We start from the raw sequence: 15,573 nt of genomic DNA, 5'->3' as shown, positions 1-15,573 counted from the left end.
GCAGCGGGGAGCTGGGGGCCCAACGCTGTTGGGGCGGTTCACCTGTGTGCAGCAGTGACCGCGGCTTGTTCCGGTTTGCTAAGTCCTGTAGCCCAAGGCTCCGTAGTCTCCTAGAAGTCCTGAGAGGGCCTTCTCTTTCCTAAGTGAAGCCGGTGGCCCAAGTACTTAGCCCTGCCACCCACTAGGAGGCTAGGCTAGAGCTCCTGGCTTCGGCTTGGCCCAGGCCTGTTGGGAGCATTTGGGAAGTGAACCAGCAGATGGAAGATTCCCTCCCCACCACCATTGCTCTGCTCTTCAAATCAGTCAGTAAAAAGAAATATAAGTAGAAAAACCTAAAGAATTGAATAACAAGTTGAAGAGTTGTGGAAAGGTCCAAAGGTTTCCAATAGAGAAGACTCGGCTACCAAAACCTCTCCAGCGGCCGGCGCCGGGGCTCACTAGGCTAATCCTCCACCTTGCGGCGCTGGCATACCGGGTTCTAGCCCGGTCGGGGCGCCGGATTTTGTCCCGGTTGCCCCTCTTCCAGGCCAGCTCTCTGCTGTGGCCCGGGAGTGCAGTGGAGGATGGCCCAAGTGCTTGGGCCCTGCACCCCATGGGAGACCAGGAGAAGCACCTGGCTCCTGCCATCGGATCAGCGCGGTGCGCCGGCCCCAGCGCGCCAGCCGCGGCGGCCATTGGAGGGTGAACCAACGGCAAAGGAAGACCTTTCTCTCTGTCTCTCTCTCTCACTGTCCACTCTGCCTGTCAAACAACAACAACAACAAAAAACAAACTCTACAGCAAGTTCAACCAAACATAACTAAAACATAATACCATTGTTACTGCAATACTTCTGTAGAAAAGAGGGAGGGGAAAGGAAAGTGGGGAAGTCTCTTCAGTTTTGTAAGAAGCTTAGCATAACTCTAATAGGGAAACCTGACAAGAAGACTAATTGAAGGAAAATTATATGCCAGTGTTGCTCCTGGCAAAGATCTATAAGCAATATTAGAAAGTCTAGTATTAAATAAAGGAAATACATTATGAACAAGTTGGGTTATTTTAACATTCAAAGACAAATTATTGTAATTCAAGATATTAATGGATAGATAGAATATTGCTTCAGTAAATGCAGAAAAGATTAAATTAAGCACTTAATGATCAACACTCAGGAAAACCAGAAATAGAAGAAAAAGTAACTTGATAGTATCTGCAAGAAATGATACACCAAACATTCTACTTAGGAGTGAAGCATGGAGAACTTTCTTACAGTCTTGTGTTGAATTTGGTGTGAAAAAGGAGTCATAGTGTGCCAGCCTGCCGCACAATGATCTGGGTTTCCTGAAACAGAGAGTGGGAATGCGGGGACAAGGACGCAAAGAATGGAGCCAAGACAAATCCTGATCAAGGCTCGTTTATTCAAGTCCAGTAGTATTTAAACATGACCAGTTGTACACAAGAAGGCACACAGAGGATTTACATACCTAAAATTTTTTTGGGGTTACAAAGAGTTCCCATAGAGTTCCTGAAAAAATTCTTTCACTTAACAGACCACAAAATGTTATCAATCATAGATTACAGGGGTATAATAAAACACACAGGTGATAAATGCAGGTTTCAGGTGTGGCTGATTATCTACATCATTTCTTGTGAGAAGTCTAGCAGTGAGATACGGTTCTTCCTGCCTCTTCCTGGAATCTCCTTAGCCTAATAGTGCCAGGATGTTTAAGTGTAAACAAAAGGGGCGACTGCCTGTGGCTGCCCACATCATAGAACCTTTGTCTCTATGGAGGTTTTCAGAATCAGGGTTTTGCTGATTCTTTATACATCGAACTGCAAATTGGTAGTTTGATTATTTATTTTAAGCATAGTAATCATAGTGGTTTTGTTTTTTTTTTTTTTAAGATTTATTTATTTGTTTGAGAGGCAGAGGCAGAAGAGAGAGAGAGGGAGAGAGAGGTCTTCCATCCACTGGTTCACTTCCCAGATGGCTACGAAGGCCAGAGCTGGGCCGTTCCAAAGTCAGGATCCAGGAGCTTCCTCCGGATCTTCCCACATAAGTGCAGGGGCCCAAGGACCTGGGCCATCTTCCACTGCTTTCTCAGGCCATAGCAGAGAGCTGGATGGGAAGTGGAGCAGCCAGGACTTAAACTGGTGCTCATATGGGATGCCAGCACTGCAGACCAGTGCTTTAACCCACTGCACCACAGTGCCAACCCCATTATTTTATAACCTATATAATATTTCCAGGGTCTGATTTTTTCCAGTTTCTTTTTTGTTGTCTATGTTGTATGTCATCCATGGTGTCCTTCTGTGTTTCTTCCTCATCCTTGAGAAAATATTTGTGGAAAAAAAAAAACATACTTTTGGCTTCTTCTAGAGTGGATTTTTGTTTGCTTCTGCTAAGTGCCCCAATGCCTTCTCAGTCTGAGGCCAGAGGTTCTTTGGATCATTGTGAATGCATGTTACAGATCTGAGCAAAAGCTGCCCAGTGAGTGACTACTAAGAGATGGAACTTTCTTCTCCTCCTCCTCCTCCTCCTCCTCCTCCTCCTCCTCCTCCTCCTTCTCCTTCTCCTTCTCCTTCTCCTTCTCCTTCTCCTTCTCCTTTTTTTTGACAGGCAGAGTGGACAGTGAGAGAGACAGAGAGAAAGGTCTTCCTTTGCCGTTGGTTCACCCACCAATAGCTGCTGCGGCCAGCGCACCACGCTGATCTGAAGCCAGGAGCCAGGTGCTTCCTCCTGGTCTCCCATGGGGTGCAGGACCCAAGCACTTGGGCCATCCTCCACTGCACTCCCTGGCCACAGCAGAGAGCTGGCCTGGAAGAGGGGCAACCGGGACAGAATCCGGCGTCCCAACCGGGACTAGAACCTGGTGTGCTGGCGCCGCCAGCAGAGGATTAGCCTATTGAGCCTCCACGCCGGGCCTTTCTTCTTAATCTTGCTTCTCCTCCCTATTATAGTCAATGCAAAAGCAACCTTTCCCAAAGTTATCTGGTTCTGGTTCACTCTTCCCTTAGGGTGTAGACTGTGGAGTCCCAACTTAACACAGGAAAGGTCACCTGTTAACATTTTCACCTTGTGTCCTAAGCAAAGAAGGGATTTGTGCTGGCCCTTGATTGTTCTTTCCATGCCCTGTGAGACTGCCTCAAACAAGGCTGGGTGCTCCCTGACTAGCAGATGTTCTCAGGGCAAGGATAGCTTTTGTGCTTGTGTCTCCAGATTCCTACCTTCTGTTATCTTTTGGCCTAATAATTCTTAACATCTTGTCAGTGATTTCATGCTTTGGAGAGATGTGTTTTATAGTTTATACAACATCTTTAGTCATTATCAATGAGTATATTGGTTGAATAGCTTAACCCATCGTGAATGGAAATAGACATCTGAGATTTCATCCATTTTCTTCAGGCTGCTGCTTTGATATCTGAAGACACTTTGCTGAAGTTAAATTCCTGCACTTTTTTTTCTTGTGTACTTTGTAGTCATTGCTCTGTATTCTTTTAGCATTGAATTTTGATATGGAGATAGCTAAAGTCAGCTTGCTTTCTCTTATCCTTTATAGTTGATATGTTCTTTTTGTATAGATAACCCATTTTCTTCAACCAGATTTAGAGAAAATTTAGTATAATGATTCTCTTAGCTGTTGAATCTCGTTTCCACTAGATAAATTTCCAACTTCCAAAAAGAATGAACAGTTTCCAACTTCCAAAAGAATGCAGGAAATGAATGAGTTTCTTTTATAATTTTATATATTTTAATATTCTCAAATGCATATAAATATGGATAGGGCAAATATGGATAATCATGGGTATTTATTTTATTATATTTTTTAATTGACAGAGTTAGACAGTGAAAGAGAGAGAGACAAAGGTCTTCCTTCCGTTGGTTCACCACCCAAATGGCCACTTTGGTAGGAGCTACGCCGATCCGAAGCCAGGAGCCAGGTGCTTCCTCCTGGTCTCCCATGTGGGTGCAGGTGCCCAAGCACTTGGGCCATCCTCCACTGCCTTCCCCGGGCCACAGCAGAGAGCTGGGCTGGAAGAGGAGCAACAGGATCTAGAACTTGGTGCCCATATGGGATGCCAGTGCCATAGGCGGAGGATTAACCAAGTGAGCCCCTATGCTGGCCCCAATCATGGGTATTTTTAAAAAAGATTTACTTATTTACTTGAAAGTCAGAGTTATACACATAAAGGAGAGGCAGAGAGAGAGAGAGAGAGAGAGAGGTCTTCCATCTGCTGGTTCACTCCCCAGTTGGCCGCAATAGTTGGAGCTGGGCTGATCTGAAGCCAGGAGCCAGGAGCTTCTTCCATGTCTCCCATGCAAGGGCCAAAGGTGCAAGGACAAGGACGCAAGGTCTTGGTCCATCTTCTACTACTTTCCCAGGCCACAGCAGAGAGCTGGAGTGGAGCAGCCAGGATTCAAACCAGCGTCCATATGAGATGCTGGTACTGCAGACAGTGGCTTTACCCACTAAGCCACAGTGCCAACCCCAATCATGGGTATTTATTTTTTAGTGCCTACTGTGTGCCTTAAACTATACTCTATGCTTGATTTATACCTTTGTACATAAGATATACACATCCTTGTTCTTGGGGTGCATACACTGAACTCAAAGATCTAGATATTCAAGAATAATCAAACAACTATTATTTAATTAAAACTGATAAGAACTGACCCTAGTCCAGGATATTATGAAAGCATAAAAAGAAAGACCTAGGCCTGCGCTGCAGCTCACTTGCTGATCCTCAGGCTGCGGTACCGGCACCCTGGGTTGTAGTCCGGGTTGGGGCGCCGGATTCTGTCCCGGTTGCTCCTCTTCCAGTCCAGCTCTCTGCTGTGGCCCGGGAAGGCAGTGGAGGATGGCCCAAGTCCTTGGGCCCTGCACTCACATGGAAGACCAGGAGGAAGCACCTGGCTCCTGGCTTCGGATTGGTGTAGTTCGCTGGCCATAGTGGTCCTTTGGGGGGTGAACCAACGGCAAAGGAAGACCTTTCTCTCTGTCTCTCTCTCTCTGTCTAACTCTGCCTGTCAAAAATAAAATAAAAAATTAAAAAAAAGAAAGACCTAACCTAGCTTGGAAAATTTGGGTAGGTTTCAGTGAAGTAGTCAGAAATTAATTTGAGCCTGAAAGATAAGGAGGAATCAGGTGAAAAGTTGTGGAATGATCCTTGTGGACACAGGGTACGTTAAATGCAAAGGTTTTGAGATTGAATAAAGCTCCATGACTGACTGCAAGGAACTGAAAAGAAAAAGCCAGTGCTACTGAACTGTTCTGAGTAGAGAAGAGACTTGATGAGTCTGAGGTGGCAGACAAAGCCCGGGTGACATAGGGCTTTATGGGCAGTGTTTAAGAATTTTGGTTTTACTCTGCTGATAGAGTTATTAGAAACTTTGTAATCCAGGGAGAAATGTGATCTCATATCATTTTTTTTAATATAGTATCATTCTAGCTGCAAATGGGGGATTGGATGAGCTTACGTAGAAATGAAAACTACTGGTAGGAGATTATTATAGGAGTTTAACAAAAGGTGAAGGCATTTTGAACTATCATAGTGATAGTGAAAAATCTGAAGTCTATAGATTCAGAAGTGTTTAAAAGGTAACATTGGGGCCGGCGCTGTGGCACAGAGGGTAAAGCCCTGGCCTGAAGCGCCAGCATCCCATATGGGCACCTGTTCAAGACCCAGCTGCTCCACTCCCAACCCAGCTCTCTGCTATGGCCTGGGAAAGCAGTAGAAGATGGCCCAAGTTCTTGGGCCCCTGCACCCATGTGGGAGACCCAGAAGAAGCTCCTGACTCCCAGCTTTGGATTGGCGCAGCTCCGGCCATTGCGGACATCTGGGGAGTGAACCAGCGGATGGAAGACCTCTCTCTGTCTGTCTCTCTCTCTCTCTCTGTAACTCTTTCAAATAAATAAAATAAATCGTTAAAAACAAATGGTAGCATTGATGTGGAATGTGAAGATGATCAGAAGAGCTGTCAAGTTTTCCTTAAGGAATCTGGATTTTTCTCTCTTCTAGGAAAACATTTATAATCTCTCTATTAGAGCTTTACTCTTCAGAAAGTTAAAAGTAAACATTAAAATTTGAGCAATATGGAAACTTAACAGAGGCAAACAGAGGCAGATGGGGGAGAGAGGGAAATGCCTACATAAGAGGCTAGGTTAAAGGGACACAGCTTTTAGGACTCTTGGGGGAACCAGAGGAGTTTCTCCTGAGGATCTGCTCTCTGGGCTCAATCCCTGGATGTGTCCTTGCCCTTCCTGAATTTCATGTGGCTTGCTTTCTGGGATCTGGTGTACCAGAGTCTGGCCCTGTATCCCTTGTCACTGTATCCCTGTTGTCCCCCAAACACTCTCCTCCCTTTGGATTGGGCTCTATCTACTTCTGCCCTCTGAGGCCAAAACATGGTGCCCCAACTTTGAGTAAATAAAACTGTCTCCTGTTAATGGCTACCAGTTATTGAACATCCACTCTATACCATCTATGGCTTCTTCAGCAGGAAGGCTATTGTGTTTCATCATCACTATTTATTTGTATCTTAAAGGTAGGGAAATGTGGGAAAATGAAGGACAAAGAGTTTAAATGTCTGCCATGCTCTTAAAAGTGGCAGATCTGAGGTTCCACTCCACAATCTCAATTTTACTGAGTACTGTGTCTGGGTTGGTCTCTCTCCTTCATCTCAGTGTCTTACCTCTGCCTGTGTTAGCAAGCCTGACTGGAAACATTACTTAGATTTCTTATGGCTTCTTTTGACTAAGCATTTGGCTTGCCGTCCTTGGACTGTACCCTTAGTCCCTTTAACTTTGCCATGATGATGCACAGAAAGAGCCAGAGCCCCACCTCTGAGAAAACAATTTCTGGCAACTTCAGTTGGAACATTGAGGACAAGAGGATTAATTCCTGGGCAGCTTTTCTGCTTAGCCTACTTGATCATTTGAATTCTTTTAAGTCTTTGGCTGTACCCCCTTGTTTTCCTCCAAACTCTTGGTAAAAAGTGGCTTTCTGTTTTCACTACTATGTCCCCTGGAGTGTTAACACTAAGATATGTATTGGGTTTATGTATGCAGTTGTTTACCTTTGCATTATTTTGTATTGGTAAAAATCTGAAATAAACAAAATGTCCATATTGAATCTGATTAAACAAAATATGGTAAACTATAAAGAAAATGTAGCCATGTAAAAAGCTATAGAATAATAATTTTCTCATGGAAAATTGCTACCAGTATGTCTCAGTTAAAAAATAAGTCAACCAAACTATGTTTAGCATGTTGCTATTTTATTTTTAATCTATATTTTTAATAACAGTGATGAGACTTATTTATGGGATACATTGTGATAATTAAATACATATACACAGTATGTAATGGTCAGACAGGATTATATCATTTCTTTGTGTTGGGATCATTCAGAATTCTCTCCATTAGCTATTTTGAAATATTCAATTAATTGTAGGCAACCATAATTGTCCTACTGTGATATGAACATTAGAAGTTGTTCCTTCCATCCAACTGCACTCCTGTAACCATTATTAATCCTCTCTTTATTCTTCCTCTCCTGCTTTTAAAAATTATACACACTTTCTCAAATATACATAAAAGTTTACATATATATCAAACTATATAAAACCATCAAGAGAAGTTATTGGACTTTAGAATGATTAGGCTTTAGAGATTTTTATTACTTTTTAGTTGTATTTCCTCTTCCTATTAAAAAAAATCTTCAGCATTTAGAACAAGCTTATTTTTAAGTTACATTTTAATCTGTATATTTTTAATTAAAAATTTTTGAGATTATTTTAAGATTAAAGTAATCTCTACTACATAGAAGCTGATTGGGTTTCAGTTCTCACAAAGATAGGGATGTAGGGTTGTTTTGGGAGGGTTACTTTTTTTTTTTTTTTTTTTAAGGGAAAGGGTTATTAGGGGAAACCAGACCAGAGGGAAGGGTTGAAGAAGGAAAAGAGGGAGAAGGAGAGCATAAGAGAGAGATGGAACTGACACCAGTGGTTGAGCCTTGTGGTCATCTGGCTTCCAGCAATGGCGGGGGGTAGTGGAGGCTAGAGCCCTAGGATGGCATCTGGGGTATAGATCACACCACAATGATCTCTCTTTAGAGCTACTTCCTGCTGACATGGGGCGACGAAGTACTCTGTGCTGTCATAGGGCATTCTCTCAAGCCACTCTCTTCTGGGTAGGGAGCGGAGTATATCCCTGTAGCAGCATTTGGTTGATCTCCTCCTATAAACACTCAGAATTTGGAAGGCCTGTGTGTGGATGGAGGTCACAAAGCATTTGGTGGCATGGAAGGAGTTCTGGGGGTGTGTTTTGTGACTGGCAGAAATCCAGTTTCCCAAGGCGGCTCAGAGAACCCTGAAGGGAGAGCAAAGTCACTGGGAGAGCCTGGATTCGAGTCATGGCACCAGTGTAAGGCTGCCACAAAACACAACAAACACTGGAGTAAGGGAAAAGGTTTATTGAGGGAAACCAGACAGGAGGGAAGGGTCAAAGAAGGAAAAGAGGGAAAAGGAGCGCGTAAGAGAGAGATCAAGAGACAGAGAGATGGAGAGAGAGAGAGAGATGGAGAGAAAAAGGGGAGGGTTACTGTTTTATCATTTATTGATCACTTAACTCTTTAAATCACAATTATCTGGTTTAATTCTCACAAATTTGAAGCAACAAAATTGAATCAATATGATTTGTGCCTAATATCTGCTCCTCCTTAGATATTTGAAAGTCTTGGTTCAAATTTCAGTGGCACAATTTATTTCAAATGATATAAACATGCAGAGTGTATTTCTTTTGTGCCAGGGTTCTCAAAGAAGAATACCATAGAAATCTATGAGAATATTAACCAAAGTTTGTGGGCTGTTTTCTGGTATTCACAAATTTAACAGGCACCATGACGTAAATGAGAAAGCATGAAGCTTGAAGCTGATAGACGTTGGCAAGCCCTAATTCTTTTCTGAACTAATTTCAGAAAATAAAGCAACTAGTTTCAAAAAGAAAGCAAATAAAGCAATTAAAAGGCTTTATTTTATCATCTTTAAAATGGGAATAGCAGTCTTAAATCAGGGAACTATAAGAAGACCTAAAGTAGAATATATTCATTGGTGCATGAAAGTGCTCTCCTCACTCCCCTCCACAACTGAAATGATTGCTGTCAAGAAGGACTCAGAATAATCCAAATTTCATTACTTCTATTTTGGTTGCAGTTATATCAAATCACTGTGAAATGGTTTTTGTTAGAATTTCAGAAAAATTTCCAGTTTCTTAATTACCATCTCTATTAAATTGATTCTCTGCTGAAGGGAAGCATTGGATTGGTGTTAGAATGCATCTGATTTGTGAACATTAGGTGGCAGCATTCAAACAAGATTTACTGTGTCCAACAAAACAGTCTTTTCTCCACCTCACACCCATCTCAAGCATCCCTCTTCTCCTCAAAAAAAAAAAAAAAAAAAAAAAAAAAAAAAAAATGCACCAAAGGATTTTCCTGACTGCCTCAGTTGGAACAACCATTAAGGGACACTATTTGGGAACATGATTGCAAGGACTAACCTAAAAGAATTACAGTTTAGATGAGGAAAGGAACAATAAAAGCTTATAGTTTTATTTCTGTCAAATACTGTTCTGAGCACTTTTCTATAAAAACAGAGAAAATAAATTAGCAAGTCCCCACCACACATTGTCTATACACATGTGTGCACACAAATTTATATATGATGCTTAGAAAAAAATAAGTGATTTTGTATTTAGAGTAGAGGAAGAACAGGTGGATTTTTTGTTTGAATCTTCTTTATTTCTCTTCTTTCCCTCTGTTATTACATTAATTCATGCTTTTAACAAGTATTTCTTAACTACATATAGTGTTCTAAGTTATAAGTGTATCAGTTTGGAACCAGAGATGTGAAGATAAAATTATTCATGTACATTTTAGAGGAGGAAAAACAATTTTATTTATACACTTCATAGTTGTTAGTTGAGTAAGACCTCTATTTTTAAAAGCAGATTAAAAAGAGATAAACAAGTTTAATAATGTGTATTTTATATATATATATATGCATATTCATATATACACACATATATATATATACCACACATATATATACCACATATATATATGCCATATATATATGATATATATATATATATATATATATATATATATATATATCACTCAGGGAAATGAGTAAATCTCAAAGAGATGACTTTGAATTTAGGCTTGAATAACATGGTTCCCTGAAACAAAGAAGACTGTTAAACCAAAACTCCTAATACTAAGGAGTTTCTGAAATAAAAGGGTTTATTTAGCCATTGGGATTCTGGCTTGTAAAGAGCTCAGGTCCTGGGGCAGGTTTCTGCAAACTATCAGCATCAAGGCTAGGTAGCATTGAGAAAGTGTCTACTTGGACCAGAGCTAAGGTCATTTTTTTAAATAAGGAAAATCTGAGACAGGAAGGCATGGTTGTTTACATTGAACCTACATTGGCTATAGGTAGGAAGGATAGAGTTACTCAAAGTGGGGAAAGCTTTGGAATATGAGAGCAGTCCATAAAGGGGAAGTAATTATTGGCCTTGGATTGATTAGGGTTAAAGTATGGGAAACGTAACAGGGCTCCTGGTGGCCCCCACTGGTGATGAAATTTAAATCAGAGTTTCAACATAAACTTTTCTTGGTTTCACCCAGAAGCTGTTAACTGATTAACTTCCTTTGTAATAAACATTAGGTGATCTGATTTTTCTTTTACCAAAGGTGTGGAGAAGTCTGGTAATGGGAAAATAATGAAAAAAAGCACCTTAAGGGTTTTCTCCCTAATAGAGAGAGACCCTTACAAATGTAATGTAAGTATAATTCTCTCTCTCTTTTTTAATTAATTAATTTATTTGAAAGGCAGACTTGCAGAGAGGCAGAAACAGAGAGAGAGAGAGAGGTCTTCCATTCACTGGTTCACTCCCCAGATGGCCACAACGACCAGAGCTGAGCTGATCTGAAGCCAGGAGCCAGGAGGTTCTTCTGGGTCTCCCATGTGGGTACAGGGGCCCAAGAACTTAGGCCATCTTCTACTGCTTTCCCAGGCCATAGCAGAGAGCTGAATCAGAAATGGAGCAGTCAAGGCTCAAACCAGCACCCACATGGGATGCCAGCACTGCAGGTGGAGGTTTTACCAACATGCCACAGTGTAATTTACCTTACAAAAGGGTAACTTCTGTTTTCAGAGCTTCTCTTGTATCTGCTGTTTCCACAGATGGCCAGTTCAAATTAATCCTTATGCTAAAAAGGCAAAGCATATATATTTTTTAAAGATTTATTTTATTTATTTGAAAGAGTTACACAGAGGTAGAAGGAGAGGCAGACACAGAGAGACAGAGGTCTTCCATCTGATGGTTCACTCCCCAATTAGCCGCAACGGCCGGAGCTGCACCCGTCTGAAGCCAGGAGCCAGGAGCTTCTTCCCTGTCTCCCACGTGGGTGCAGGGGCCCAAGAACTTAGGCCATCTTCTACTGCTTTCTCAGGCCATAGCAGAGAGCTGGATTGGAAGTGAAGCAGCCGGATCTCGAACCTGTACCCATATGGGATGCCAGCACTATAGGCAGAGGCTTTACCCAATAGGCCACAGCGCCGGCCCCGCAAGGCATATTTTGACAAGACATATTATGGTCTAACCTTCAAGCCTCTACCCTTAAAGGTGCTGCAAACTGAAGGAGAAAGAAAACATGTTGGGGCCGTCACTGTGGCATAGTGGGTAAAGCAGCTGCCTGTGGTGCTGGTGTCCCATATGAGTGCCAGTTCGAGGCCAGCTGCTCCACTTCCAATCCGGCTCTCTGCTATAACCTGGGAAAGCAGTGGAAGATGGCCCAAAGCCTTGGGCCCCTGCACCCACGTGGGAGACCTTAAAGAAGCTCCTGGCTCCTGGCTTCGGATGGGTGCAGCTCTGGCTGTTGGGCCAGTTGGAGAGTGAACCAGCGGATGGAAGATCTCGCTCTCTTTCTCTGCCTCTCCTTCTCTCTCTGTGTAACTCTGACTTTCAAATAAATAACTAAATCTTAAAAAAAAAAGTTTATGTTAATACTGTAGGACAAGGTATGTGCATTCTCTTCTCCCAGAATAAACTTTATTGGATGGCAGAGGAAATATGGATCATTTTAATCATTTTATATTGGAACAAAAAGAAAAAGGGAATTTACATTTATTGACATTTACTTTATACCAGGAGTCTACTTGGCAATTTATGTCAAGCATTGCACTTATTTCTGGCTTCATCATGTTAAATAGTTATTAATATTCTCCTTTTTGAGTGTGGAAATTGAGTCTTATGGAGACTAAGTAACTTGTTCAACAACACACAGATTTAAAAGTGATAGAATCAAGTATTGTAGGTGAGTAGTAATTGCTCCTCTTTGTTTCAAATTTAAAAGATGATGCATATATATTTCCATGATTTAAATTATTGTATGTGCATTACCAAATGGTAGAGTTTTAGTAGGCCAGGTAGAAGTAGAAAAACATCTGACATGACACGAACACAGAAAAACACGGAAGCCAAAGTGTTTGAGACTTGAAGAGGAAATATTCAGTCTGCTAGGAGTCTGTATAAACAGTCCCATTTTAGAAATGGCAATAGAAGAGAGATTTTTAGAATCTTTCCAGATACAGAAGATACCTGTGAAATAAGTCAGTTAGAGGTCTCCATTTAATGCAATACCCTGCGTTTGTGTTTTCCTTGTTGCCTGCTGTATTCTGTCTTATTCACAAACTTACAGAAGCAAGGGACATTAAGTTCTTGACCCCTAAGCCTAAATCTGTTCACTCAAACAAATACTTTTTTATCTCTGGAGCCAGAGACATGCCAAGTACTAAGCTGTGAGGTGTGTATGTGTGTCAGTTATATTAGGTCCCTGTTACAAGGTCCTTCTCTCAATCCCTGTTAAATTGGTAGTTCTTAGGAGATAGCAGGGGACAGTGGGCCACCTCCTTTGTATTTTCTTGTACACTCAGAATGATTGAAGCCTGGACTTCAGAGTCAGACAGATCCAGGTGCAATGGAATAGAGAGAATAGTGAGAATTCCAGCAGTACAATCCAGATTCTGAAGAAGTTTCTAAGGTTGACAGACATACTGTAATGTCAACTTTCTCATTCTCTATGTGCCTCTTTTTTTTTCAGTTTTTATGATTTTGCTTAGATACAAATAAAATGTGCACATTAGCTTTCTATTCATTTTCTTCATTGTATAAGTGTAGCTTTGGGATTTGATGGATAGCTGTGTTGCTCTTTCCAAGATGATCTTTGCAGTTCTTGGAGGGAACATTGTGAGAAATCTTTCTACAGTAAGATTTTATTGCACATCAGCAGTACCTCCCACTTTCGATGATGTGGATTAGGAATTTCTGGAAGCCACTGGGCACATGTTTTGTGTTTTCTTGTTGTTCTCGTAACCGATGTTGGGCATCAAGATCTGGCCCTTGAATCTTCTTCACATCCTGTTATCAGTACTTCAGGTTTCCACCAGTTATATTTAATCTTGACACATTGGTCTTACTGATGATGGATAGACTTCTTGGTCCTCTTTTTTTTTTTTTTTCTTCCAATCAATATAGAGCTTCATGAGAGGTCTGAGGGCCACTGTGATACTGTGTAGGAGAAGGCTGCTACCTCTATAGGCAGAGGAAGAACTTTGTGCTTTTGCACACAGTTCAATATGTGTGTATTGGTCCAGCCTCAGGCTGCTAAAGCCCAGAAAAGCACATGTCCTCTGCTCATGTGTCTGGAGAGATTGTCTTTAGCCTCTGAGTGTTGTTTACTCTGTCCTGATCTTGAGCTTCTTCTACTCTTATACAGTCTGCTTTCCTGCTGAAATAACACAGAATGAAAGAGAAATGTCAATGGTTAATAGGGAGTAGTGATGTAATTGGCAATTAAAGTGTTACAGGAACAGAACTCTGCAGGGAGTGGATAACATGTGGCTGCACTGAGGTGCACTTTTTAAATTTTATTTTTTTATTTTAATTTAAAAAGGAAAATATGATGCTTGGCATACAGACTCCTGGTCATCCTTGTCTCAGGTCAGAGGCTAATATTCATGGTGTTTCTTCAGAGAGGAAGGGTGGAGGTTTAGAGAGCACTCTTGGTGAGTAAGCTGGTTCCTCTTTGAAACTGTTTTTTGCTCCTCATGTTATTGGTGAAACAGCAGTGGAGAAGAGAGGACCTCAGTTCTCTGTCTCACATGAAAGAAGAATTTCCATGTGGACAAGGCAGAGAGAAAAGCTTTATTTAAGTCAGAAACCTCCTGCCAGAGTGGCTGGGAGGGGGGCTCCAAGACAGGTAGACCCACTGAAGTGTGAGGGTCTGAGTCTTTCAAACACTTTTTGGGGGGAAGGAAAAAAACGGAGCAGCAACTAACAAAGTTAGAAGGCAGGGGCAAAAACTGTCAACAGTCCAACAGTCAGGTTTGTGTGTGTGTGTGTGTGTGTTTGTTGTTGTTTGTTTGTGTTGTTTTTTGACAGGCAGAGTGGACAGTGAGAGAGAGAAACAGAGAGAAAGGTCTTCCTTTTGCCGATGGTTCACCCTCCAATGGCTGCCGCGGCCGGCGCGCTGTGCTGATCCGAAGGCAGGAGCCAGGTGCTTCTCCTGGTCTCCCCTGGGGTGCAGGGCCCAAGCACTTGGGCCATCCTCCACTGCAGTCCCGGGCCATAGCAGAGAGCTGGCCTGGAAGAGGGGCAACTGGGACAGAATCCGGCGCCCCGACCGGGACTAGAACCCGGTGTGCCGGCGCCGCAAGGCGGAGGATTAGCCTATTGAGCCATGGCGCCGGCCCTACAGTCAGGTTTATAATCTTGTCTGTTCTTGTCTATCTTGCTCTTGATAAGACAAAAACCATCAGAAGTGTGGAATCACCACTCCCTTGCTATTTTTATAAGATTGGAAGCTCCCAAGGAGTGGGGTAGGCACTTTGAGTTTGTAAAGGTAACTTTTAGGGATGGCAAGAGGGACTCTTCTTTCCTCATTTTCCACCGGAACCAACTTGTTCACCCTCACACTCACAGCTGAAAGGGAAAGATCCCAAGCCAGGCTCAGTTCCTCTCTCTCTTTATTATTTTATTTATTTTAAAGACAGAATTACAGAGAGAGGTAGAGCCAGAGAGAGAGAGGTCTTCCATTCCACTGGTTCACTCTCCAAATGACCACAATGGCCAGAGCTGAGCTGATCCAAAGCCAGGAGACAGGAGCTTCTTCGAGGTCTCCCACATGGGTTCAGGGGCCCAAGGACTTGCACCATCTTCTACTGCTTTTCCAGGCCATAGCAGAGAGCTGGATCGGAAGTGGAGCAGCCAGGACTAAACCGGCGCCCATAAGGGATGCTGGCGCTGTAGGCTGGGGCTTTAACCCACTGCGCCGCAGTGCCGGCCCCTCAGTTCTTCTCTAATTATGCTTTTGACCTTGGGATCCATTGCTTATAAATGGAGGAAAATCCTAATCTTGGGGGGAAGTCAAACTCAGAGACCAGGGAGCCTGAAGACTCTGGACTAGATGTAGAGGAGAGAGAATGCTAGAATGGCTCTGTAGGCTTCAAAACTCAAGGCTGAGCTAGACATG

General features: G+C 42.4%; 1 protein-coding gene across 2 annotated transcripts in view; it reads left to right on the top strand.

Moving 5' to 3' along the window:
• GLDC (glycine decarboxylase) overlaps positions 1-15,573 on the top strand; it is a 142,188-nt gene that overhangs the window by 421 nt on the left and 126,194 nt on the right. The gene's annotated exons all lie outside the window — the stretch shown is intronic.

Source organism: Oryctolagus cuniculus, chromosome 1 (genome assembly GCF_964237555.1).
Source record: "Oryctolagus cuniculus chromosome 1, mOryCun1.1, whole genome shotgun sequence".
NCBI classification, from domain to species: Eukaryota; Metazoa; Chordata; class Mammalia; order Lagomorpha; family Leporidae; genus Oryctolagus; species Oryctolagus cuniculus.
This window is presented reverse-complemented; position numbering and strand designations above follow the sequence as displayed.